This window comes from Chlorocebus sabaeus, chromosome 1 (assembly GCF_047675955.1).
Source record: "Chlorocebus sabaeus isolate Y175 chromosome 1, mChlSab1.0.hap1, whole genome shotgun sequence".
Classification (NCBI taxonomy): Eukaryota; Metazoa; Chordata; class Mammalia; order Primates; family Cercopithecidae; genus Chlorocebus; species Chlorocebus sabaeus.
The window spans coordinates 123977761-124005390 of record NC_132904.1 but is presented as its reverse complement, the minus strand read 5'-3'; the positions used below and the strand labels follow the sequence as shown (position 1 = coordinate 124005390).

At 37.8% G+C, this 27630-nt stretch overlaps 1 long non-coding RNA gene across 1 annotated transcript in view; it reads right to left on the bottom strand.

Moving 5' to 3' along the window:
• LOC119626456 (uncharacterized) overlaps window positions 1-15323 on the bottom strand; it is a 29177-nt gene extending 13854 nt beyond the window's left edge. Inside the window, exons 1-3 of the long non-coding RNA XR_005242622.2 lie at window positions 15147-15323; window positions 12353-12433; window positions 9985-10099 (exon numbers count right to left, since the gene is read on the bottom strand). This is a non-coding gene — a long non-coding RNA (uncharacterized lncRNA). The remainder of the gene's footprint in view (window positions 1-9984; window positions 10100-12352; window positions 12434-15146) is intronic.
• Between the last annotated feature and the right edge of the window lie 12307 nt (window positions 15324-27630).

Genomic DNA, 27630 nt, shown 5'->3' with positions numbered 1-27630 from the left:
TTTAACACTATATTTACATGTACTAGTGCTGATAATTTTTTAACTGAAAAAAATTTTCTGGAGAAAATGACATTAAGGTTATTTTTCCTTTATCAATTCAGTATTCAGAGTTAAATCACCTCAATTTTTTAAAAAGAATTTATTTTACTAAACTTGTTTTCATCTGGACAAATCCTTTTTAGTGTAAATTTTACAAAAAATATCTCATTTGAATTTAAATCAATTTTTACTCATATGCAATTGTAAACTATCTTTTGTGGCCATAACTGCTACAAAGTCCAAATTTTGTGTCTAAAAATGTTAGATCTAAATTTCTGAGGATATTTTGATATTTTAACAAATATTATTGTCATCAATATTTACTGTGTATAATTTTACTTATTTTCAGTCAATCTAAAATGATTTCTATCAAGTTTATTTTTTGTCTGTTTAATCGTAAGGTGATTCTTTGCTCGATGTTTCACTTTCAACAATTCTACTGTGTGGAGTTTTAGCTGTTGTTAATTTCTTTGTGTGTTGATTGCTTCTACTATGCTTGATTTTTTTTTTCTTTTTTGAAACAGAGTCTTGCTCTGTCACCCAGGCTGGAGTACAGCAGCACGATCTCGGTTCACTGTAACCTCTACCTCCCAGGTTCAAGTGACTCTCCTGCCTCAGTCTCCCAAGTAGCTGGGATTACAGGCATGCACCACTACACTCGACTCATTCTGTATTTTTAGTAGAGATGGGGTTTCACCATGTTGTCCAGGCTGGTCTGGAACTCCTGACCTCAGTTGATCCACCTGCCTTGGCCTCCCATAGTGCTGGGATTACAGGCGTGAGCCACTGCACCTCGCTGCTGCTTGATTTTTTTTTTTTTAATAATGTGTCAATTGTGTAAATGTTTACTTTACCAGCTAGTTATGATTCTTGACTTAATTTTTTATCTGTAGTGGCAGGTTCAAACTGTTCACATGAGTAAGTTTTACTTTTACTTTTCTAAATCTGCATTAAAATGGCCTTGTACTTGAAAAAAATCTTTTTTTCTTCTTTAGAAATCCATGTTCCATATTTCTCTATGCAGATACAGAGGAGGGGGAAAATATATGTTCCTGTGGTAAGCAATCCCTTACACATGGAGCCAAGGTAGAAAGCAGGCAGGAATGATATGAAATCTGAAGTGAGGACTGGCTCTGAGAATAGCCATGTCTAGTGGCGGCTGTGACAGACCTACTAACCAGTGACAAGTGATGTCTCAGCTTGTAAAGAAGTCCTGACTTTTTAATAATTGCCATACTGACTGGTATGAGATAGCATCTTACTTTGGTTTTGATTTGCATTTCTCTAATCATCAGTGATGTTGAACTTTTTTGCATTTGTTTGTTAACTACATAAATGTCTTCTATTGAGAAGTGTCCATGTCCTTTGCCCACTTTTTAATGTTTTTTTTTTCTCATAAACATGTTTAATTTCCTTGTAGATTCTGGATATTAGACCTTTGTCAGATGGATAGACTGCAAAGATTTTCTCCCATTCTGTAAGTTGTCTGTCCGCTCTGATGGTAGTTTCTTCTGCGTGCAGAAGTTCTTTAGTTTAATTAGATTCCATTTGTTAATTTTTGCTTTTGTTGCAATTGCTTTTGATGTTTTTGCCATGAAGTCCTTTCCTGTGCCTATTTCCTGAATTGTGTTACTAGATTTTGTTCTAGGACTTTTATAGTTTTGGATTGTAAATTTAAGACTTTAATCCATTTTAATTTAATTTTTGTATATAGTGTAAAGAAGGGGTCCAGTTCCAATTTTCCGCACATGGCTATCCAGTTCTCCCAGCACCATTTATTAAATAAGGAATTATTTCCCCATTGCTTGTTTTTGTCAGGTTTGTCAAAGATTAGATGGTTGTAGATGTGCGGTCTTACTTCTGAGTTCTCTATTCTGTTCCGTTGGTCTATGTGTCTGTTTTTCTATCAGTACCATGCTGTTTTGGTCACTGTAGCCTTGTAGCATAATTTTAAGTCTATTTGTGGGAATGTAAATTAGTTTAACCATTGTGGAAGACAGTGTGGTGATTCCTGAAAGACGTTGAACCAGAAATACTATTTGACTCTGCAATTCCATTACTGGGTATATACCCCGCAAAATAGAAATCATTCTATTATAAAGATACATGCACATATATGTTCATTGCAACATTATTCACAATAGCAAAACTATGGAATCAACCCAAATGCCCATAAGTGATAGACTGGATAAAGAAAATGTAGTGACCGGGCCCGGTGGCTCATGTCTGTAATCCTAGCACTTTGGGAGGCCGAGATGGGTGGATCGCGAGGTCAGGAGATCCAGGCCAACATGGTGAAACTAGGTCTGTACTAAAAATATGAAAAATTAGCTGAGTGTGATGGTGTGCACCTGTAATCCCAGCTATTCCGAAGGCTGAGGCAGGAGAATCACTTGAACCTGGGAGACAGAGGCTACAATGAGCCGAGATTGTGCCACTGCACTCCAGCCTGGCAACAGAGCGAGACTCTGTCTCCAAAAAAAAAAAAAAAAAAAAAAAAGAAAGAAAAGCAAAAGAAGATGCGGTACGTGGTACATATACACCATGGAATACTATGTAGTCATAAAAAGGAATGAGATCATGTCCTTCTTTGCAGGACACAGATGGAGCTGGAAGCCATTATCCTCAGCAAACTAACATAGGAGCAGAAAACCAAACATCACTTGCTCTCACTTATAAATGGGAGCGGAACAATGTGAACACATAGACACAGGAAGGGAACAACACACACTGGGGCCTGTCAGAGGGAGGGGAAAAAGCATCAGGAAATACAGCTTATGCATGCTGGGCTTCATACCTACGTGAGGGGGTGACAGGTGCAGCAAATCACCATGGCACACACTTACCTACGTAACAAACCTACACATCCTGCACATGCACCCCATAACTTAAAATTTTTAAAAAAGAAAGAAATTTATCTTTGTGCTGAGGGGAATTCAGCAGGGCTGAAGCAGAAGCCAGGGCTCCCTGTTGAAGCCACAGTGCATGTGTTACATGTTTGGTGATTTCCCTAGTAATGCACTGTGTGGAGAGGCTAAAAACTCCATTCTCCTTTGAGATCCCCTTGCTGCCTTATCTTTCCAGGCTAAGTCAATCCCCCATTTCCTCCAAAATGTGTGTTATATTCTGAAGTGGAAATACTCTGAATTCCACTTGCAGCTAAGGGCTTACTTGAGCATAGAAGAGGTTAAGTCTTCCGACTTAGGTCTCCTTTGCGGTTATTTGAAAAAAATCAGAGATGAGGATCTCCTTGAGCTCAGGAGATTGGTTTCCCAGGGGGACACCCAGAACCAGATTCCTGCACTGAGCAGCCTTTGCGTGGCTTCCCATGAACTGCTGCTATCTAAAGAATTTTTAAATACTCAAAGAATGCCTTCTTGTTTCTAGTGAAAAATAATTCAATGTTTGAGGGATTTATTACTCAAGCCTGAAGGATAAACCTCTGCATTCTTCATTTTGGACCAAGGTGCTCTCCCAAGAGCCTCTCAGCACCCTTGTTTCTTCTGGGCCGCACATTTCTTTTTTCAATAAGCTTCCGAGGCAGATAAGGAGAGGTGACCTCTGTCTCCACCCACTCTTCTGAAAGGTGGAGTCCAGAGAACAAGTCTCACATTTATATGAAATTAAAATCATACATTCATTATTTAAAAAGTATTTATTGAGCATCTGCTATGTGCAAACTATTGTTCTTTATGTTGTGAAAAATACAAAAAATAAAAACCCAAAACAGAAAACAACCCATCAGAATATATTATCTCTTTCCTCAAGGAGACAATACAGGAGAGAGGAAAAAGATGAATAATGTTACATCTCAAGCCAAAAACCTGGACACTACCTTGTGAATTCCAAGGGAAACATTCAAGGGTATGGAGAAAACCCAAACATGCAAGGGCAGAATGTATACTTTATTTGTCTCTGGGGTAAACAAAGACATGGAGGTAAAGATACTTTGTAGGATAGTTCAGCCTGAGTCCACAGCACACATGTTGTGGTGTGTTGGGAAATGAGGTTGAAGGTTGAAAAGGGTAGACTGAGGCTATGCTATGGCATGTTTTGGATACAGAATAATACTGTCCTGCCCAAAGTCAGCATTCTTTGATTGCTTGAAGAAAGTGGAATTTTATGATTAATCTGGTGCAGTTAGTAGGAAATCAGAAACAGGAAACCAACACAGCATGCCCAGTGATGATAATTTTAATACACATGTTAACTGGTTAATCTTCCTAAGTATTTATAATATGTAGGGAAGACATTTTTGTCTGCACTTTACAGATGAATGCATTGAAGGTCAGAGGGGTTAAATGACTTGTTAAAAGTTACACATAAGGGCCGGGTGTGGTGGCTCACGCTTGTAATCCCAGCACTTTGGGAGGCCGAGATGGGTGGATTGCCTGAGGTCAAGAGTTTGAGACCAGCCTGGCCAACATGGTGAAACCCTGTCTCTACTAAAAATACAAAATAAATAAATAAATAAATAAATAAATAAATAAATAAGTCAGGCGTGGTGGCGCATGCCTGTAATCCCAGCTACTCGGGAGGCTGAGGCAGGAGATTTGCTTGAGCCCGGGAGGCAGAGGTTGCAGTGAGCCAAGTTCATGCTACTGCACTCCAGCCTGGCCTACAGAGGGAGACTCTGTCTCAAAACAACAACAACAACAACAACAACAACAAAAAAGTTACACGTAAGATAAAAGGACCAGCCTTCACTTAGACCCAAGCTTCTTTACTCTCTGTGTGTCTTTGGTATACCAAGTCCATCTTGTTCCAGAAAGAACTAATCAGACCTCTTCTAAAATGTTCTGGAAAATTTAAGTTTTTGCAAACATAAGGTGGCTCTCGATCCACAGAGGTGGGAGGTGGGCATCATTATGCAAGATATCTTTGCAGAGATGTTTTAAAAGCAGAGGAAATATATGCTGACTTTCTGAATTCCACCTTTTCATTTTTTAGGCAGGGTCTGATTCTGTCGCCGAGACTGGAGTGCAGTTATATAGCTTTCTGCAGCCTTAACCTCCTGGGCTCAAGTTATCCTCCCACCTCAGCCTCCTGAGTAGCTGGGACTACAGGTTTGCACCACTGCGCTGGCTAACGTTTGCATTTTCTGTAGAGATGGGGCCTTACCATGTTGCCCGGGCTGGTCTCTTATTCCTGGACTCAAATGATTCTCCTGCTTTGGCCTCCCAAAGTGCTGGGATTACAGGTGTGAGCCACTGTTCCCGGCCTAAATTCCACTTCGTGAACAGTCCTGTCCATTTCAGCATCTTATGATGAAGAGATTTTATTTGAAGACTAGTGAAAATAAAGCGAAATTCATTCAGTGCTGAGATACTTCCTGCTAGTGAGTAATTTATAAAGGCAAGTTATTTTTCTTAGACCAATAGGGTGTGATTGAACAATTATTGTAACACTTCTGTGTTCATAGGTCCAAAGTTACAGCTTTCTTATTGCTAGAGGTGGAATGTCACATCATTTAACTTGGCATCTGATAAGTTTACCAAGTTCTATTCAACATAACTTTTTTTTTTTTTTCCTGGCTTCATTTATGATGCAAGGGACCATTGCGACTCCAAGAGGAAAAATACTTCTTATCTAGAGAAAATTTTAGCTTATTTAGACTCAGTTCTCTCCGGGGTTTTAGGAAAACCATCCAGAGTTGCCATGATTTGCCTCTTCCAATACTTTCCGGTTGTAAAACTTGCTTTTTAAATAATCCCTTCTATTCTTCCTCTTCTCACCCTACACTGTGCCCACCATTACAGATACACGGATGTAAACTCAAGGCGCACATGAGCTGCTGAGACAGGGAGAGAATTGTATTCATTTGGCAGAAGTGGATTAAGGAAGAGACAGAGGCAGTCAGCTCCTGTGACACTCAGCAGAGCCTTGTGTTCTGGTTTTCAATTTCCCTTTCCTTTTTGTTTTTTTCTTGGCCCTTTTTCCCCCTCACCACAATTATTTTCTTTTCACACCATTTTGGATATTGTTCCCTCTCTGTATTCTGGTATATTCCTACATCAAGTCAACAGCTAAGAAAATATCTTGTAAGTGATTTTCTCCTTATTGTGAATTCCAGGGACTGAAAGACCAACATGAAAAGATTCCAGACGCCAGGAAGACAGTGTCTCTACTTTTCATTCATCGTTGATTAACTTGTTCATTGAAGACCCGAATTCTGACAGGAACAAAAATTATTCTTCTCTAATAACTATTTTCAGACATGTTCTTTTGTATCTTCCTTTCCCACTTCTTATCACAGCTCAAGCATATTTCATACATTTGTGGTCGCATTCTGGGATTGCTAAATCCATTGAAACCTCAAATCTCATATGCAATACTATTTCTCTGCTCTATCCAAATTCAGATTTAACTCATTGTTCAGGGATCGTGTGTGTGTGTGTGTGTGTGTGTGTGTGTGTGTGTGTAGGTAGGGAGTGTTTAATTTTCCATGATTCCTTTACTTCCTCTCTCTGCTGCTTCCGACTTCCCAGGGAGAAGGAAGGGAAAGGGATGAAGGTTTGGAGACAGGTGCATAGAAGCTGTGCTGGCTACTGCTGCACTCTCTGCTTCTTTACAATGGCAGCTACTCCAGACAGTCTCCTGCCTTAGGAATGCACCATAAAAGAAGCAGTTATTGGTTTTCATTCTAGCCTATAACCTTTAAACCCCAATGCATGCTTGTCATACCTGGGTGAAATTTCTCAGCTCAGCAGCAGTACTAATTTAAGCATAAGTGATTCTGCAGCTCCACTTCATTAGGCTGGTGAATAAGTTGCCAATCTTCTTGAGGCACTTCAACTCCATCTCTGTGGAGACCCTCTTGGAAAATCCTTCCAGTAGGGTTGGGGGTGGTGAGGAAACCCTCCCAATGGGAAGGAGAGGAGAAAGGCCAGAGCCTTTTTCTCATGCTCTTCCTACTCTAACAACTCTCACTTATGAATTCCTTTTAGATTTCTGGCCTGTGCTTTGTAGAAACTGGTTGCTTCTCCAGAAGCTGCCTGGCTTGAGGGGCACAGGACTAATCCTACTATTTTTTATTAAGCCCTAGAAGGTATATGTTGTAATTCCATGATATTATCTTTAGGAGAAAGGGGCAATTATCTATTGCCCCTTAATTTGGGGCTGAGACAAAAGGAAAATTCTATTTAATAATCTGTTTAACATTCTTTTTACTCCCAGACCCAAGACAATGTATGGCATATAGCAGAGGTCTATTCAATATTTACTTAATGGAGGAATGGGTAAATGAATGAATAAAACAATGATCAAATAATTAAAACTGGAGAAAAAGGAAAATCATTAGCTGAATGACCCGACTCATGGTCTCTCATGAAATTGTGAGCAAGGTGTTGGCCAGAGCTGCAGGCACCTGAAACCTTGACTGAGCTGGAGAATCCATATCCAAGATGGTGCACTCACAGAGCTGACGTCTCCACCACATGGTCTCTCCATAGAGCTACACACAGTGTGGCAGGCGGCTTTCCTCAGAGCCATAGTCAGAGACAGAGACTATATCAGAAGCTGCAACGTCTTGCAGCCCAGTGTTGGAAGAGACATCATTGCCATTTCTGACACAGTCTGTATTTCGCACAGGCCAACTCCAGTATAATGTGCAAGGTGACTACACAAGAGTGTGAATAGCAAAAAGCAAGAATCATTGAGGCTCCTCTTGGAGGCTGGCTATACCATAGCAGACTATTCATATATCTTAACCCTTTGAAAGCTCATAAATTCAACAACACAGAAAAAATAGACCAGTTCCTTGAAAACCACCGGCCACCCAAACTCAGCTAAGATGATTTGCCAGTCTGAATATTTCCATAACCATTCAGGAAATTCAATTTGTAATTAAGATGTCCTGAGGAAGAAATGTCCAAGTCCAGGTGGTTTCACAGGAGAGTGCTACCAAACTTTTAAGTATTGACACTAATTTTAGATAATATTTTTCATCTCATTTTTTGAGACTAGAATTACTCTGATACCAAAAACTGAAAAGAAAATACAAATTTTAAAAAACAAAGAAAACTATAGACAATTATTCCTCATAGCAAAAATCCTCCACAAAATATTAGCAAATCAACTACCGCAATATATAAAATGAATTATATACCATGACTAAGCAGGCTTTATTCCAACTATGTGGGGCCGATCTAACATTCAAAATTGATCAGTATAATCCGCCATATCAACATGTTAAAGAAGAAAAATCACAAGATCATATAAATCAATATAGAGCAAAGCATTTGACAAAATTCAACATCCATGGATGGTTGAAAAAGAAAACTCAGAAAAATAGGAATAGAAGGGAACTTCTTCAACTTACTAACGAGCATCTTCAAAAACCCTTTATCTAACATCAAACCTAAGTGTAGATGACTTTCTCACCAAATTTTCTCCTCAAGATTAGGAACAAGGTAAGGATATCTACCCACTAATCTTAATCAACATAGTACTAGAGGTTTCAGCCATTACAATAAGGCAAACGAAACAAACAAACAAAAAGTTGGAAGTTTCTAAAGTAAGAAAATTGTCCCTATTTTCAGATGACATAATTATTTACATAGAAAATTTCAAGGTACCTGCTTCCCAAAAAGTCCTCAAGTTTTCAGAATACAAGATCAGCACACAAAAATTAGTCACATTTCTGTGTACTAACAACAAATAACTGAAAATCAAAATTAGACACATAATTCAAAACACAATCTTTTACAAAATAACTGTAAAGAAAATGAAATACTTAGCTATAAACTTAACAGAATATGTACAATCTCTTTATGCTGAAAATTATAAAACGCTGTGAAGCTTAAAGAAGAGCTAAATAAATGGGAATACTGTGTTTATGAATTGAAAAGACTCAAAATAATACAATTGTCAATTCTCCCCAAATTGATCTATAGGTATAATATAATTCCTATCTAAATCTCAGCAAGATATTTTGTAGACATATACAAATGTATTTGAAAATTAATATGAAAAGATATATAGCCTAGAAATGTGAAAACAATCTTGAAAGTAAAGAATAAGGTGGGAAGAAGCACTCCACCTGATATGAAGGCTTACTAAGGCTGCAGTAATCAAGACAGTGTAGAATTGGTGGAGAGACAGACATAGATCAATAGAAACAGAGCAGAATAGATAATGCAGACGCAGACCTAAATATGCCCATATGATTATGTAAATTAAACTTTTTATTTTGAGATAATTATAGATTCACATGCAGCAGTAAGACATAATACAGAAAGATCCCATGTAACCTTTACCTAGTCTTCCTCAATGGTAATATCTCGCAAAACCATCTTATAATATTACACCAGGATATTGACATTGATACGGCCAAGAGATAGAAGAGTTCTGTCATCACAAAGATTCTGTATTGTTCTTCTGTAGCCACAGTTTCCTACCACCTCCCTCAGTCTGTAAAAATTATCAATCCATTATCTATTTCTCTAATTATGTCACCTAAAGAATATTGTATAAATGAAATCAAATAGTATGTAGGCCTTCAGGGCTGGCTTTTGTTTTTTCTTTCACTCAGCCTAATTCCTTGGATACAAAGTTTTGCGTGTATCGGTAGTTTGGTTTTTTTTTTTTTTTTAATCACTGAGTAGTGAATGTTTCGTGCTGTGGATGCAGCACAGTTAGCTGAACCATTCATCTTTTGAAGGACATCTGGGTTGCTCTAGTATTTGGTCATTATGGATACAGCTGCCCTAAACATTCATATACAGGTTTTAACCACCATATTGAATTAGGTTGAACAAACACATATAAGGAAATGTTCCCATTTGTAGAAATATCTTTAGTAATTATAAAATATTACTGAGATATTTAAGAAATTACGGGGAAGGGAAGGTGTTCCAGAAGATTGTAAGCACTCTTCTCTTTAATCATTGTGCTTCTCCTTTAAACTCTTTTTTTATTCAGATGTCCCTGACACCCCATCCTTACCTAACCTTCCTTGAGACACCTTATCTCTTTCCACCAGATACTGAAGTCTGCGTGTTTAGCTCCCTTCTTGTGCCTCTCAAATTCCAGTTAGGAAAAAGAAGGATGGATTCTGATTCTGTTTGGATTGATGAAGAAGAGGAAAAGAAAATGGTTATCTCCAGAAGTTCTCTGATTTTCTCCTAAATTCCTAAACCCAAACATAGTTCACCAACATTGCTATTAATTTCCTTCCAATGATGAGTATCTAGTTTGCATAAAAACGTATTATTCATTTATTAACATGGCTTTTGCCTTTTTTCTTGCAAAGGAGTAACCAAGATTTAGTTATTCTAAAAGCATAGATACCCATATCTTGGCCTTAAATTCATTTTAAGGCTTTATGACATTGACTAAAAATGCCTTTGTGTGAGTTTTTTAGATAAATAGCACAATGCCAGAAATTCATCTAGCATCTGACATATAGATTCAACTCCATAAACATCTGATGAATTAATACTCCGTTTTATTTTTTTTTTTTACTTTTAGAGCATAGTGGGGATTAGGGAGAGAGTGAAAGCAATTTATAGTGCCACCTGAGGCATGGTGAAGGAAGCCAGAAGCTGTTTACATATATTTTAGAGACTACATGTGAAACTAGGATTGGATTTATAGAGATGATAGATTATCATACATGTCTTCAAAGAGCAGAGAGATGGTCAATGAATGGAACTATCAGGTTGATAGACACAGGCCATCTTGTGAAAGATCTTTCCAATAATGAGCTATTTAAAACTTAGAATCCGCTGATTTTTGAAGTAGTAATCTACCCATCATTAGGAATATTCTACTAAAAACTTCAGCATTAAGGGAGAAGATATTGTGTCATTGAGTGAAAAGTAGAGCGACATAATCTTGAAGGCCCATGCAGTTCTAAGATTCTATATGTTTATGCCCCTTGATTTTAAAAATTCTGTAATTTTTAAAATATTCAAAAATGTGCCTAAAGGTGGACTTATGAACAAGTTCCTATTAAAATATTCCTATACATAATGCCATTGGAAACAAAGTCATCTGCTCAATCACCAAGTGGTTTGGGCATCTTTAACTAAATAAAGTGAAAACTAGATGCATGAAGAAAACATCGACACTGACTGGCAGAAATGTAAGATCTGCTACAAACTCCGACAAATTTCAGAGCATTAACTCTATTTTGCAGAATCCCTAATGTCTTATTGAAAAGGGAATAGTCTTTAACTCATCACTAGACTAGTTGTTATGGTTAGTCTTCTGAGTTAACTCAACTGAAAAGCAGGTTATTTAATCAAATGCTAGTCTAGGTGTTACTGTGAAGGTATTTTGCTGATGCAGTTGTCTTTAAGTAAAGGGTATTCACCTTGATAATGTGGATGAATGTCATCTAATCCATTGAAAGCTGAACAGCACAGTAAGTTGAACCATTGATCTGTTGAAGAATAGCCTAAGGGCTATCCTGGAGGAGGAATTCTGTCTCAAGGCCCCAGCATCAAATCTGTGGCATCAAATCCTACCTGAGTTTCCACACTGTGAGCCTTACATATGCATTTCAGACTTGACAGTCCTCACAACTGGGGGATGAGGCAACTACTCAAACAATCAATCAAACAAACAAAGGTGAATTTACATATTCTCTTTGTTCTTTTTCTATAGAGGATCCTGACTGATACACTAGTTCTCTTATGTCCACTACTGAATTGCCTGCCTTAGGAAGAAGATATTGTGAGTTGATTGGTAGATTCCAGAGTGTACTGAAGTCAAAATCATGATTGCATTAAAATGGTATAGCTCTCTTTCCCTCCTTTATATTTCGTTTGTGCCATACCTTCATTTATGCAAGCATTTTTGCATTAATTCATCTTTATGTGGTGGCCTAATTCAAGAATTTGATAAGATTACTCACTGTCAGACATAGAAAAGATCTTAGAAATCAACCAAGCCAAACTCTCACTTAATAGACATGGAAGAGAGAGAGCAAAATGATTGCTATTGCTAGTACTGGGCTAAGCAGCCATGTTTCACATACATGGTTTTATCATTCTACCCTGCCTTCCACTTCCTCCTGCCAGTAGTCTCCTCTCTTCCTGAGAAAATGAAAACTGACTGATTTTGCTACCATAGGGTAAACCAAACTAGCATCTGGAATTAGGACAGATGATTATGGATGGAGTATATGAAATCATGAGGAACAGAAGTTGCTACGTTCTGTTCTGGATTCCTACTATGAACAAAGGCATTCAAGTCTCCAAAATTAGGGTGACCAGCCACATCCTTTGATTTCTGGAGCCCTCTGGGAACTCTGGCACAATCAAAGCTAATACATTATATTAAATTCACATATGGTTCAAATATGTACCTTTCTCTGTCCGAATCTAAAGCATCCAAGAAAGAAAAAGATCTTTTGCATCCAACAGCAGCTGTAGAATTTGTTTCCTCTCTAAATATAGTTTCATTTTTGAAATAAAACCAAGAGATTAACCAACAAATTATGATATTGGTACAGAGAAAGCGAAATGCAGGGTCTTAGATTTGATGCTGAAGTGGGACGTTGGCTTTCTTCTTGGAAGTGTGACTCTTCGTTGTATATGGTTGTGAATATTCTTTCAGCTGGCATTTTATACCCTAATGTTAGATACTCAGTTTTTATTGGGGAGCATGAATTTGGGTTATGAAGCAAATAAATAGTTGTTCTTAATGCCTGGAAACAGATTGAAATGCAGTGTTATAGATCTTACAACATTTTCCTACAGAGGTTAAAAATATTCAGAGATTCCTGGGTTTTAGTCACATGAAGTTTTGTGCTAATGCCTTTTTCTCAATTTTGCATATATAAGCCAAAGAATAAATGAATGACTCTAAATTAATGACTCTAAAAGGTTTCTAGACATAGTACCTCATTGGATCTTGATGTTAACCCTATGATGCACATTAGGCTGAAAAAACTAAGCTAAAGTAGAGAGTTTTGTGATTTTCCAACATCAGTTAACTAGTGATCAGCAGCATAGGGTCTTAAATCTATGTTTTTTGTCTCTAAATGTCAGGTCTTTTGATTAAGATTTTTGGCCATATAGATTATGAAAAAGAAATGTTAAGTTAAACAGTGGAACCACTCTATTTCTTACTTATGGTTTGAGAAAGATTGACTCTCCTGGAATTTAATTCTCAATGTCTAAATTTAAGATCAAGATTTCTAATGAAGTTTTATTTTTATATCTGTGGAATGCATGTCTGCCATAAATGTTGAGCAATTTTCACACTGTTGTAAGCAATGAATGTGAAATTCAAGTGCTTCCGTGATTTATGCCAGGTTGTTGGCATTCAAACATGACTCACAACTCCAAGCCAGCAGTTCTAAATCTCAACAGTCCCACCTTTCAGTTGCGGAGTTCCCAGGGTTAATGGTCTTTGGAGCCAGTATGCTCCCTGAGTTAGCTTTGAAGGTGATTCATTGCTCTGGTATGAAGTTTGAGGACTAGCCAGTTGAGGTGGATTCCATTCAGCACCCAGTTCAACAGAGAACACAAGACTGATTCAAACCCTGGCTCTCCCACCTACATAAACGTTACAAAATCAACAAACGTTCACTTTACAATAATTTGATTTGTATTTTTAATTCAGTCACCAGTTATCTACATTGGACAACGTGGAAAAGAAAAGTTGACTTGCTTATTACTGTTGGCCTATGCTGGCAGGAGGGTTAATCTTTGCCCAGAAAGTGTACACCTCACAGCTGAGTCACTCTATCTGTCTAGAACACTCCTCAACACTTACGCTGTTACTTGTCTGAAGAAGTCTGTTTTTCATCCTCTGTTGTGATGAATGCCCATATTTTTACTCAAGCTTGAGCCTTTTTTCAACCAGTAAAAATAAACCTTCTTGTCCTAAATAAAAAAGACCACCTCAAAAGATGGCTCAAAAGGAGTCCTGGAAATCAAGTAGCACTTATGCAGCATGATTTGCTTGTATTACTATAAGTGACAATGACTCAAAATCATATGGATTAAATTTTCTTGCAAATAAATACAGGCTCACTAATATGGAGTTTGATTTGTATTTTGCCAAAAATACAGCAACATAATAAGGATTTGTAGCCTTTCTTGAGCCAGAAGGATCTGCTGTTCAACAGTAGAAAGTAAAATGGATCACAAATATGAAACGTTCCAATAGATATCAATAAGGCATTCTGAATTCTTTTTAAAAGTTAGGCTAGCTGTTGATTTTGATTATAGTTAAAATTTTGCAAATGCTGTAATTTTTAAATTAACATAAACAAATACTGTTGTGGTTAATTAAAACATTTCTTTTCTCATTAAAAGGCATTGCCAGTAAAGAAACTAGGGACAAATATTTAAGATGAAAAGGGACCAAGAGCAAGTCACTGACAAAGCAAAACAAGAATTGAAAATTTCTTCTTCCAAGTCCCTTACTCAATCTTTCTTTGCCTCCCAACTTCATGCTAGTGATTATTTTAAAGATAACATGATATTAACAGTAACACATATGATGAAAATAGTACTAAATGCAATAATGCAACCTTAACTAAATGTAATTTAATATCCATGCTTAGAAATGGATTACTTAATGATTCAATAGTTGGACTAGTCCAGCTAAAATATATGCAAAATATGGTTCTGAACTGGAGAAATCATGATTTGAAGATAATTGATAAGATCCTGCTTTTTTCAGCCATATCACTAGTTATATGCAAATAACTATATGTTATAGTGAATAATTCAACTTCATCTGGATAATGCTGAACAAAACTCTAGAGAGGAATTGTAAAAAACAAATGTTTTTATTTTTATAATCTTGACTAGAAGCCAAGTCTTACAGGATTTTGCTTGGAATTATATGCTGTTATTTGCAAGCAAAGAGTTCCCTAGGCTTTTAGATTGGCAGAGCTAGTAAAATACTGTTCATCTGAGGCTATTGAATCTTAGCATTCTAAAAAGTTCCAGTCTATTACTGCTGCTAAACTTAACCTCAGGTGAGCCACACCACTGAGGCATGAGGTTCACTACTCTTTCCAGTATACGAAGTGAAAGTTCCTTCTGCCTGTGGTTTGACGAACACACTTAGACAGGATCAACCCGAGGAAGGCCAGTCCTTTAGTTTTTCATTGCTTTACCAATTATTATTTTAGTGCTTACTAGGTATGCAGGTACATGTGAGGTCCAAGCAATGTTTTTAGTTCCAGGGAACTCAAAGTCTGGTAGTGGAGAGATATGCTGAAATAAATAATTATGGTCAAATATGAATCTTATTATAGAAGTAGACACAGAGTGCTGTGGTCTTTCAGAATTCAGAATGACCAGTTATTTGAGGTTGGAGTTGGGGTGAGGCTATATCAATTGTCTAGTGCTGTGTAACAAATCATTCCAAATCAAAGAACCTTCAAACAAAAGGTATTGTTCATGATTTTGTTCTGGGATCTGGGCTCAGCCACACAGTTCTTCTGTTGGCATCTCTTGGGATTACTCATGGTGTTTTGGCTGCAGCCAGAGGATCCAAGAAAGTTTCCTTCACATACTTGGCAGTAACATGGAATTTGCAGCTGAGTGTCTTGGCTCTCCTCCATATGGCTTTTCCAGCATATTGACCCAGGTTTTTAATATAGGGGAAGCAGCTTTCCAAGAGAGTGAGAACAAAAACTGCAAGGCCTCTTGAGGGAAACTGGGCAGTCACACAGTGCCACTGCTACTGCATTCAACTGGTGAGAACAATTAAATGGGCCATTCCAGAATCAAGAATGGGGAAAACTGTCTCTACCTGCTAATAGGAGGAGCTGAAAAGAAGTGGCCATTCTAAATCACAAAGGTTTGTTAGGGAATATGTCAAAGCAAGCACTCTTGAACTGGGTCTTAAAAGATTTGTAGGTGTTTTCTGTGCTTAAATGCGTGTGTGTGTGTGTGTATGTGTGTGTGTTGGGACAAGGGATATGCCAGGAATGGCAGAGGAAACATTCCAAACTCAGTGATTAGCAGGAACAATGGGTGGTGCAATATTTGTGAAACTGCAAGTAAATGTACATGGATGAATATAGAATGCATCATATCCTCTGGGGTAGGGGTAACCTGAAGAAGAATCATGGTGAAAGGAGTAAGAAAAAAAATGGGTCTAGAGAGGCAGACTGGGCAAATATTGTGAAAGAGTTTATGTGAGCGACTCAGTGATTTGGAATTTATCCTGTCGGCACTGGGCAACCGGGAATCATTTACACAAGTTTCAAGACTTTCTGGGAAGTCACTGAATAAATATTTGACAAACAAATAAAACCAAGTTAGTGACAGAATTTAATTTTCCATCCTTGAAAAACATTTGATAAGATTAAGAAGACCTTATAATTCTCCAGCTGACCTCTGTGTCTTGTTCAGTCTGGGTCCCTGAACTACCAGTAGTAGACAGATCCTCAATCTCATGGTGGCTTTGAACGTCTTTCAAGTGGCAATCTAACTAGGGAAGGATGACAACTAAGAAAAGATCTTGAACAGGATACTTGGTTTTACACAACTGGTGTGCTTATTTGGAGTAGGTCTGGAGGTCTGCTCAAGATTAACAGTGGAGATGCCAAGAAACAACATGTTGACACCAGGACTGAGGAGCCCCTGTGGTAATGTAGGTCAACAGTTGAAAGTTAATGTTGATGTTGATCATTGAATAATGGAAACTTTTCCTTAGCTTAAAAAAACTTTCAAAGTAATTATAGACTTAGAGTGTTGTGCAAAAGAGTACCTAGGAACCCGTGCACCATTCACCCAGCTTCTCCCAAGCATGACATCTTATTATAATGATAGTACATCATACAAGGAAATTGACATTGGTACATTGCTGTTAACTGGACTATAGATCTTATTTAGTTTTCAGTACTTTTACATGTATTCATGCAGGTGTGTATGTATGTGGTTCTGTGCAATTTTGTCCCTTATACAGATTCATATAATCATTATCACAATCAAAATACAGAATTCTTCTATCACTACAAAATAACTCCTTCATGCTACCCCTTTATGTTTGTACCTCCTGTATTTATTTATTTGTGTTTCTATCAAGGAATGTCTCAGGCTTGGTAATTCAAAGAGAAAAGAGGCTTATTTAGCTCATAGTTCTGCAGGTTGGACAAGAAGCATGGTGCCAGCATCTGCTTCTTGAGAGGGGCTCAGGCTGCTTCCAGTCATGGCAGAAGGGCAAGGGGAGCTGGCATGTGCAGATTACATGGCAAGAGAAAAATCAAAAGAGAGGGAGAATGTGCCAGGCTCTTCTTAACACCCAGCTCTTGAGCAAACTCTTTCAGGAAATAAGAGAGAGAACTCACTCATTACTGCAAGGATGGCATCAATCCATTCAAGACTGATTCATCCCCAAGAACAAACACCTCCAATTAGGCCCTACCTCCAACACTGGGGATCAGATTTCAACATGAGACCTGGTGGGGCCAAGAAAACCATATCTAAACCCTAGTACCGCTATTCCTCTGTGTTTGATTTCATAACTGTGATGGTGTCGGAATGATTGTATTGGAGAAGCATTCCTTAAGACACTAGAATCTGTTTTCTGGGAGCTTTATGGATTACATTTTATGAGTTACACAAAGTTTTGTTTTATTTTCAATCCTGACACCACCTAGCTTAATGTGTGTGGGTGAAGAATTGGATAATTTAAATTGGTTCTAAGTTTAAAGACTTGTTTTGCTTGCATGTTATTCTGTTGCTTAATGAGATTACCCCATGATCCTTTCTGCCCTTCCATCTCCCCTAGTCCACCAAAAAGATCAATCTCAAAATTTACTCTATCTTCCTTTGCAGAGGTCATTGCTTTAGGTATCACTACTCTCTTCTGAAAGCCCAATTAAATACATACATATGATGTGGTTTGGATCTGTGTACCTGCCCAAATTTCACATTGAATTATAATACCCAATGTTGGAGGTGGGGTCTGGTGGGAGATGATTGGATCATGGGGGTGGTTTCTCATGAATAGGTTAGCACCATCCTCTTGGTGCTCCTTTCATGGTAGTGAGTGAGTGCTCACGAGATCTCATTGTTTAAAAGTGTGTAGCGCCTCCTTCCTCTCCCTTTTGCTCCTCCTCCAGCCATGTAAGTTACCTGCTCAAGCTTTGCCTTCTGCCATGATTGTAAGTTTCTTAAGTTTCTTGAGGCCTCCCCAGAAGCAGAAGCTGCTATGCTTCCCATACAGCCTGAAGAAGTGTGAGCCAATTAAACTGCTTTTCCATATACATTACCCAGTCTCAAGTATTTCTTTATAACAGTGTGAGGACAGACTAATAGAATATATATTTATACAATATGTAGTGTATTTGAGATACAATTATCATGACTTTAGAGGTTCTAATCTATTAATTAAAAGCTAGTGGAAATAGAATGATTAAGTGATTAAGGACAGGAGAGAAAGTGATGACAGATGCAGTGATGGTAGTGATTAAGGATGATACAGATCAAAGTCTAATTTAGTATCATCCAGACACAAAATAATCCTAGATATCAAAGTTATTTGATATGGATTTTGGCTATTGTGAAAAATATTTCATTGTGAATTAAAAATATAAAGGGCCTACCTTTCATTATTTTTGTCAGCATCTCTCTTGTCTCTCCATTAATCTGTGGGTTTATGGACTGTTAATGGAAGAATATATCCCAAGAGGAAAGTAGCACACTTTTTTTTTAAAGAGTATCTTAGATAATTGAGACTTGACTATTCCTATTGTATGACAGAATGCTATGTGAATTAGGATGCTGTAAGGGAAAGAAGAAACACTTAAATGGTCTAGTATAACATCTTTATTTCACAGTCTACGGAGATAATGTGACTGTGCTGGTTACAAATATTTTAGCCAATTTTAATATACAATTCCTGTTTCAAAACCCTATGAATCAGTTATAGTCTGACTCATACATTCACACAAGATATACTACAACTCTATTTATTTTATTTATTTCCAATCAATTCCTCAAGAAACCACCAGGAGACTTTTCATTTGAAAATGTTGAAGTTGTCATCTTCTTCAGGACAGAAGTAAATGAGAAGGCTCTTATTGGAATCAGCCCTAGGCCTGGACATTTCACTGGCTGGGGATTAAAACTCACTCACAATGCCATGGTCAGGACACAGATTCTTCCTCTTATGTAAATAATCCTCACTTACCATAAAACTCTCCCCCAAATAACTGTTTTGGCAAAAACTTATTTAATTCAGAGATCAGTAATTAAGAAGAACCAGTGCAACATCTATAAAATAACATTATAAAACAAAGAAAATATAGAGAAACTGGTGAATTTATAATGTTCAACAGAAACATGTGGCTATAGATCAAAATCATCTTAAATATTTCTCGTGATTTTTTTAAAAAACAAATACTGTAACAAAGCAATTGAATCTATAAAATAAGAATACAAAGTAATGACACAAGAGTCAGATGACTACACACTAGAAAGAAGTGAAATGTGAGTATCAAAAATTTTTTTAAAAACAAACATTTAAAAATGTAAACATAACAGAAATTAGTGTGAAAAAACAAGGCACACAAAAGGAGAAAAGTCACTTCCAATAAGACAGAAGACAGGAATGGTAGATGTAAATATGGTAAAATGAAACTAACATAATCTTAGTATGAATGATAAAAAACAACATGTAGAGAAGGCAGAGAAAGCAGATTCAACATACACATAATTGGGAGTCCAAGAAAATGTTCAAATAATCAGCTTCAGGAAAAAGTTCAAAATGAAGTCTAGCATATTTTAAAAACTAACCAAAGGTTTAAAAAGCACAGATTTTTTCAGGACTGACAACATTGAGACAAGTATCATTAAACTTGATTTGGAAGAGATTTTTTTTTTTTTCTTTTTAGACATAGCCTCGCTCTGTCACCCAGGCTGGAGTACAGTGGCATGATCTTGGTTCACTGCAACCTCTGACTCTGGAGTTCAAGTGATTCTCCTGCCTCAGCCTCCCCAGTGGCTGGGATTACAGGCACCCACCACCATACCTGGCTAATTTTTATATTTTTAGTAGAGATGGTGTTTCAACATGTTGATCAGGTTGATCTCGAACTCCTGACCTCAGGTGATCTGCCTACCTCAGCCTCCCAGAGTGCTGGGATTACAAGTGTGAGCCACCGCACCAGCCTGGAAGAGAAATTTTTTTGTACAACTATATAAAAAGACTTGTGTATTCATATGGGAAAAAATAAAGTTAGAACATTACCTCATGAATTATAGCCAAAATAAATACATAACTGGATTAAATATTTAAATGTAAGATACTAAATTATTAGATGAACCATGGAAATGAATTGTAATATTGTGGTTCCAAAGGCCTTTTTAGGGAATTAAAACTAAAAAGACTAACACATTTAAATACATTTTAAAAATCACTGCATGACAAAAATCACCAAAATAAGTAAGTAAATAAAGTTACCAATCAAGTGAAAAAATGAGAGAAACAAATTTTGATCTCCTAACTCAGAGAAAAATAACATCTCTTAATCAAGAAGTAACATAATGGGAAAATGGGAGGCAATTTAAATAGGTAAGTCACAGTAGAAAAAAATACAAATGGATATTCAACCTAACCAAAAATATGAAGTGTTACTTTGAATAAATTAAGTAAAAATTCAAACCTAGGGATTCAATCTTTCATCTGTTAGACTAGCAAAAGTTTAATAAGGTGTGAGGAGACAGGACACTATGGCTTATACTTTGTTGGTTAAAGTATAACTCGAAAATTTAAAAAAAACCAAAGCTCAAAGCACAGAACAGTGTGTAGAATGCTATTTGTGTGGACACAGAATAAGATTTCATATATATGTATATAATATATATATAATATATAGAAAATGTGTGTGTGTGTGTGTGTGTAGTTACAATGCATACCGTATCTTTGGAAGCACTACCAAAACTCTAATAATACAATAGTTTCTTGAGAGTAAAACTGGGTGGATTAGAGAAGGGGTTGAATTAAGACCTATTATAATATGTTCTTTTGAAATACTTTAATTTTTCTCTCTATAAATTTATTTCTTATTAAAAATATAAAAAATGTGTTGTATTTATTTAAAAAATTCCACTACTTCTCTCTTAAGCCTTCTCCTGTCTCAAGAACCCTAGAGGCTTACTCTTCCCTAAGGTGGAGTCGGGGTGCGTGCCTGTTGGGATGAGGGTAGGTACCTGCTTCCAGTGACAGATGTAGACAGAACGGTCAAGCCAGCTCCGTCCTCTACACTCAATGCATAGTGTATGCATTGAAGACATGGCACCTTCCCCAGGATGCACTTACTGACTCACATATATCGCAGGGCATTCATGGGGCTCAAACTTGTGCTCAGGGTCATAGCTTTCTGTAGCTCACAGTCACCATGCTCAGCCTTTATTCTTCAAGATGAATTTATTGATGTTGAGGCAGGGACTGGAAACGTTTCCAGTATCAGCCACACACTGAAGAAACTTGAAAGCCCCCTCAAACACATAGATGTCTAGACTGGGCCTGATACGAAGACTCGACACCCACCTTTATCAACGTAAATTTAATCCCCAAACTTCAATGTTCTGCCTGCCCCTGGGCTTTGGTCACAGCCCCTCAGGTGTGACCTGGTCTATTGTGACGGGTCTGCCTGGACTGTAATGATGAGAAATGATACTATGCTTTCAGCCTCTTTTTGCTAGCTGGTTCATTTTATCCTCTAGATCTAAGCAGTGTGTATGGAGGGGCCAGGGAGTAGTTTCCAACTCGCCCAAAATAAGCAAACAACAGGCAAGTAAACAAACAAAAAACTCCAACAATGACAGTTGTCAGACGATTGTTTCTCAACAGTCGTCAGATCCACCTTCATTGACAGCTTGTGATGCTGGAGCTGGGTCGTGTCCATGTTTCTACTTCTCCACTGGAGAGTGTTGCAGGAGCGTCTGTCCTCAGCCTTCTCCATGGCCAGCCGTGTGGGGCACGTTCAGGTTGCCAGACCCAGGCCAGTGATTCCCTGCCCACGAGCACCAGCCAGCTGCCAACCCAGTAGATTATTTCCTGCTTGTTGTTTTCTACCCACTACCCTTGGCCTGGCAACTGGCATCACCTCCGGCCTGGAACAGCCCAGCAAATGTTCCTCCCATCCAGCAGGCTCTCGTCACACCCTCAACAACATGCACTGAAACCCAGCCTCAGAGATGGGATTCCCCTTCCTAGTTTGTTCCTTTCTGGGGGGCTCTACCTCAGCCTTAGAATATTCTCCAGAATTTTCCTTCTTTCTTTCTTAGTAGCTAATCTTCTACTAACAGTTAATACTTTGCTAAAATTCACAGTGCAAATTGCTATAGGATTTCTGTCTTCATCCAAGGTAATATGCAAACTAACTAGGTGGAAGGCCTTTGTGCATTGTTCTTCCAGGACATTGAGCATCAATTTGCTTTACATTTGCTTAATTCAGTGGGGCCTTCAAGCTTTATTCCAGGTTGTCCTAACTATATGGTGTAAAGAACGTGGTTAGGTACTTGCACTAAAGAAGAAAGAAAGAAAAATACATTATGAGGAATTTAATTACTGTATTATAGGGAATTTAACTATATTAAGTTGCTGAGATCTGGCAATATGTAGGAGCTTGGGGATCGGTGTGTGGTGGGTGAGGGTTAGAATTTTCTGCTGACTCTTACCAGCAGCAGTGTGCTGTTTTGTACACAGGACTATCTGTTTCCATTCATTTAATATGACTACTAGGTAAACTTTATCTCTGCAACTTTTCATATGAATTGAATTAGGAAAGTAATGTGTCACTTTTCAAAACCTCACAATAGTGGTGACGGGTGCCTGAGATGTTTGATTCATCCTGTGAGATAAAACACAGAACCATGGCAGTCCCTCGTGGTGCTGTTAGGAGCAAGGCGGAATGAGACCACAGATTTGAAAACAGCTGAAAAACGAGTACTTTACCTGCTGTGCCTAGTGGTTTCTAACATAGCTGGAAAAAAATATAAATGCTTTCTGTTTGTTTCTTTGTTACATTTTCAAGATGGTCCCTGAAGAGAGACTTTAATGAGACATTGAAAGAAATGCCATAATGAACACTGGGGCCTTCCATTCATCAATCTTCCAAATCTAACGTAACGTTTTCATGAGCTTATTGAGCTATCTTGCACTGGTTAGAGCTGTATTCTCACAGAAAACCTTGCTATTGATGATCTTAGTTTGGAATCTTGCCCAGCCTTGACACCTATGTTTTTTGTTTTTTAACAAGACCCTTGTCCATGGATCAACCAACCATGGGTTAGAGAGGAGGCTCTGAGACATATTGTACTTTCAGCCAGTGGATAATTAAGATCACATGTCTATCTGTGGGGTGAGCTGTGGGTTTGTTGGCCAAATATATGCCAGCCACATGTGAAACAGGATCTCCCTGCCAAACACCAACCACAGGAGGTTGTTGTTAATAATTTCATGAGTAGACAATATGGTGAGATGAGTCCCAGCTCTGCATGCGCTGGGTTTCAGGAGCAGCTCTGGACAATGGGAGCTGTATTAGAAAGCCTCCCCCTGCTCATAGATGTTGTCATAAACTGTATGCAATGGATCAGCAGCAGCTGTGAGGAAGATTGAGTCCCTCATCAGCTGTTGACAGGGAGATCTCTGGCTACTTTTCAAGCCTGCGAGCATGACATTGCCCAAAGGCTAAAAGGCAGGTTTTGATCTCACTGAATGTCCCAAGTCCTCCAGTGATTCAGGAGGTGTTGCAGAAATGAGAGTGGCTCAGGCAGGTCTCCTAGGCTTTCCTAAGCACGTCGATCCATCCCAACCTTCCACCCTCATGCACTGTTGTTGCTGTGTTTGGCTGATTCCATTTTGATGGAGTCTTGGCTCACTGCATGCATCCAAGTGTGCAGCAAAATGGCCTAAATTTCATCTACTTAATTTAAAAGAGAATGATATGAGAATGGGTATTGATGGCGAGAGAGCAAAAAAATCACCCTGCAAAATGTCATCATCCCCATTCCATTCAACTCACTTTTAAAAGGTAAGAACACAGAAGTCTACACTGAGAAATTTCCCCAATGTCCATCATGAGTTTCTCTTCAGTGGGATCATTTGAAGCTACGTGATAGAGACCAGATTCTCGGCACAGATCAGCGTATTTCACATAGAGACCAATTCTTCACCAGATTGTGTCTTCCAGTTTCAAGCAAAATTAGGATGGTTTAGCAGAGTTTTCCTAGCAACTTGCCTGCCTGACTACTTCTGTTCTCTTAATGACTAAATAATAGGGCATTCCTTGTTTAAGCTTTGTCACATTATTTTCTGAACACTTATATCAATATCCTGAGCTCCTAGTTGGCACTTAGTAAATGCTCGGCAATGTCTACTGGCCTAGTGGATGTTAATACTGACCCTGAGCAATGTAAGGACCTGCCATTCTGCTCTTCCAACTTTCTGATTGTTTGCAATATCTCTGGAACATAACCTAATATAAGGAACAAAGGACTTAATATTGCAAAGTGGTTAAGAGTACAGAGGTTTCAGGATCAGATCTGAGTGTGAATCTCTGGTATGGTCTTGACTATACAACCTCTGGTAAGTTATTTAAAATTTAAGTGTCCCCAGTGTCCTTATCTGTAAAATGAGTTTAATATAACAATCGATCATAGAACTTTGTGAAAATTAGATAACATAAAGTGCCTGAGATATAATAAACACTGAGTATAGATGAGCTATTAGAGTTGCTGACATTACGTCACTCATCTAGTGTAGGATACCATATTCCAGTCCTTTTTAGATTGATATCATGGAAATCTGCCATGTCATGTTACCCACGATGCCCGGACATGAGAAAATATGTGGTATACGCTTTCCCCAGTGGCATTTATTTATTTATTTATTTGTTTATTTATTTATTTATTTCTGAGATGGAGTCTTGCTCTGCTGCCCAGGCAGGTGTGCAGTGGCCCTATCTCAGCTTACTGCAACCTCCGCCTCCTGGGTTCAGGCAATTCTCCTGTCTCAGCCTCCCAAATAGCTGGGACTACAGGCATGTGCCTCCCTGCCTGGCTAACTTTTTTTTTTTTTTTTTTTTTTTTTTTTTTTGTATTTTTAGTAGAGACGGGGTTTCCCCATATTGGTCAGGCTGGTCTCGAACTCCTGACCTCAGGTGATCCACCCCCCCCTTGGCCTCCCAAAGTGTTGAGATTACAGGCGTGAGCCACTGCACCTGCCCCCCAATGGCTTTTATTGGTAAGGACCTTTGAACTCTTTAAGAAAAGCACATTATAACAACTGAGGCATTCCCATCATTTGTGGCACCAGCAATAGCAGCAAAAGTCAAAATAACTAACAGGGTTCCCGCCACACTTTAACAACCTTTAGAAGGCAGTATTTCTAGACAGTTGTCACGTCACCAGGTTTTTTTTTTTTTTTAACAGAGTATGGTAATGTACTTAGCTGTAAGGCTCTTATTTTCAAACAATTTGCATCATATTCATCTGTGTTAGAAAAATGGAAATAAAAAAAATTTGAGTCAGCTAAAACTGATTGTCTCCTTTCATTGGCTTATGGGATTCCACTCCACACAAACAACTACAATGCCAGCTGGTATTTCAGCTGGAAACATCTGCAGGACCATAAATCTTTTATTGCATAATTTTTTTCCTGTTAAATTAAGTCCCCTCTTTCTGTTAGTAATTTTACTCATTGAAAAAAAAATGTGCTATGGAGAGTGACAGTCATGAACATAGATGGAACAGAATATTAAATTACAGAAGAAAATATTGAAATAAGACAATTATTGGATAATTAGGGCAAAAACTAAATGTATTTGTAACTTTCAGGTAATCAGAGCTAAAAAAGCATAATACAATCAAATCAGTTTTTAACATGTAGATACTACCTCTTATTTTTGTTATAGTTTCCAATAAAATCTCCCAGTAGCACAAATTATTGATAGTAAAATCATTGATTAGTGATAGTAGATAGATAACTCGTAATTTTCATCTGACAGCTATTTGATACAACCATGCAGGAATATCATTTTATCAAAAGAATATAGAATTATTTGATATATTAATAGTAATTTAACATGATAGTCATATAATAATATAATAGGATTGATTTATGACAATACACTTATGTATTATATTACATAATGCCAAATGACTTTATGGTAGTAAGGCATCCATTTCACTGACGACTCTCACTCTCCATCTAATTTACGTCTTAGAACAAAAAGAATGCTAATCATCCTTGGGTAGAGTAATTGATTAAGTACTGATTGAGTTTCACTGAAGCCTAACTTATTTTTTAAGGTCCCTAAATATGATGGTGCTATAGGGAGTACTACTGAAGTGACTTACTGTCCAACAATCAGGAATAAGCGTAATTACTGAACCCCCTCCCTCCAATAGCTTTATGATTTTGGAGAAGAGAGAAGATGAAGTAGGGAAATATCTCTAGAACAGCATTTATTAAAAGTGAGCTTTAGAGATCATTTGCATCTGGATTATCTGGAGGGTGTTTGATAAGCTCGCAGAATCTCAGACTGAGATGTAGACTCCATCTTTGGGCATGGCTTGGATCTGTACCTTTCACAAGCTACTTAGGAGACTCTTTGGTACATTAATGTTTGAGAATTCCTGACCTAGAAAGTCATGAAATTGGGGAAAACAGGTTTATCAGGCCTGTAATTCGTTAATCCTGTGAAATGCTTCCTGGAACCACTAGCATTGGTTAGTAAACACAGACACCTTGTGGTTGCCAGTATCTAACTGAAGAGCTAATAGGAAGGCTAAGAATGGTACCATTGCTACTAGCACGATCACACCCTCTACCAGTCCCATTTGGTACATGCTGTCCAGAAAACTCAAATCCTGAGGAAAGCAGGCATTATTACATTTAATCTCACTTCTTAAAATCACTGGGCAAAGTAATTTGGGATTATACTCTGGAGTGCAAAGCTCTTTATTCGGTTCTTATGTTTTTGAAGTCCAATATTCAGATAGATTCCTTTTTCCACCCTCTCCCTATAAAGAATTCAAATCCTAAAGAAATGTGGAACACATTTCTTCCCAGCCTAATGAAAACCAGAATATTTTACAAATTGTGAATCCACATGTGGGAACTCAGGAGTTTATATACCGATGTGTGTGAATGTATGATTGTGCAAAGAATTAGACTCCATTGCAAACACCATCTCAATAGTTCTGCTCACCAAGATCCCTAAGGCCTTACTTAACATTGCATTTTTAATTTACATTACCATTAAAACCTTTTATTGTGTTATTTAATTCAAAAAGGTAGCTGAATCCATCAATTTCTCATAGATTGACACACGCTCTGGCAATCCATGGAATTGTCCTTCATGAAGGTTTTCGTTACCTTGTGTTTCTATTATTATCTGCAGATATCTTTCTGTAGTCTGTGATACATTAGGAGTTCAAAAAGAAAAGGTGACTGCAAATGTGCTTTACAGTTTGACCAGATGTGTAGCCAGTGTCATGAAATACATCCAATTATACTATAAATAGAGGGTAGAGGCTTACTATTTACCACTTGGTGATTAATAAAATGTGCAGAATGCTGAGACATGTCTCACTCCCTATTACTCAATTACTATAACCACTCTTCTTCCAGAAAAAGACAAGTCTTGCAGATGTT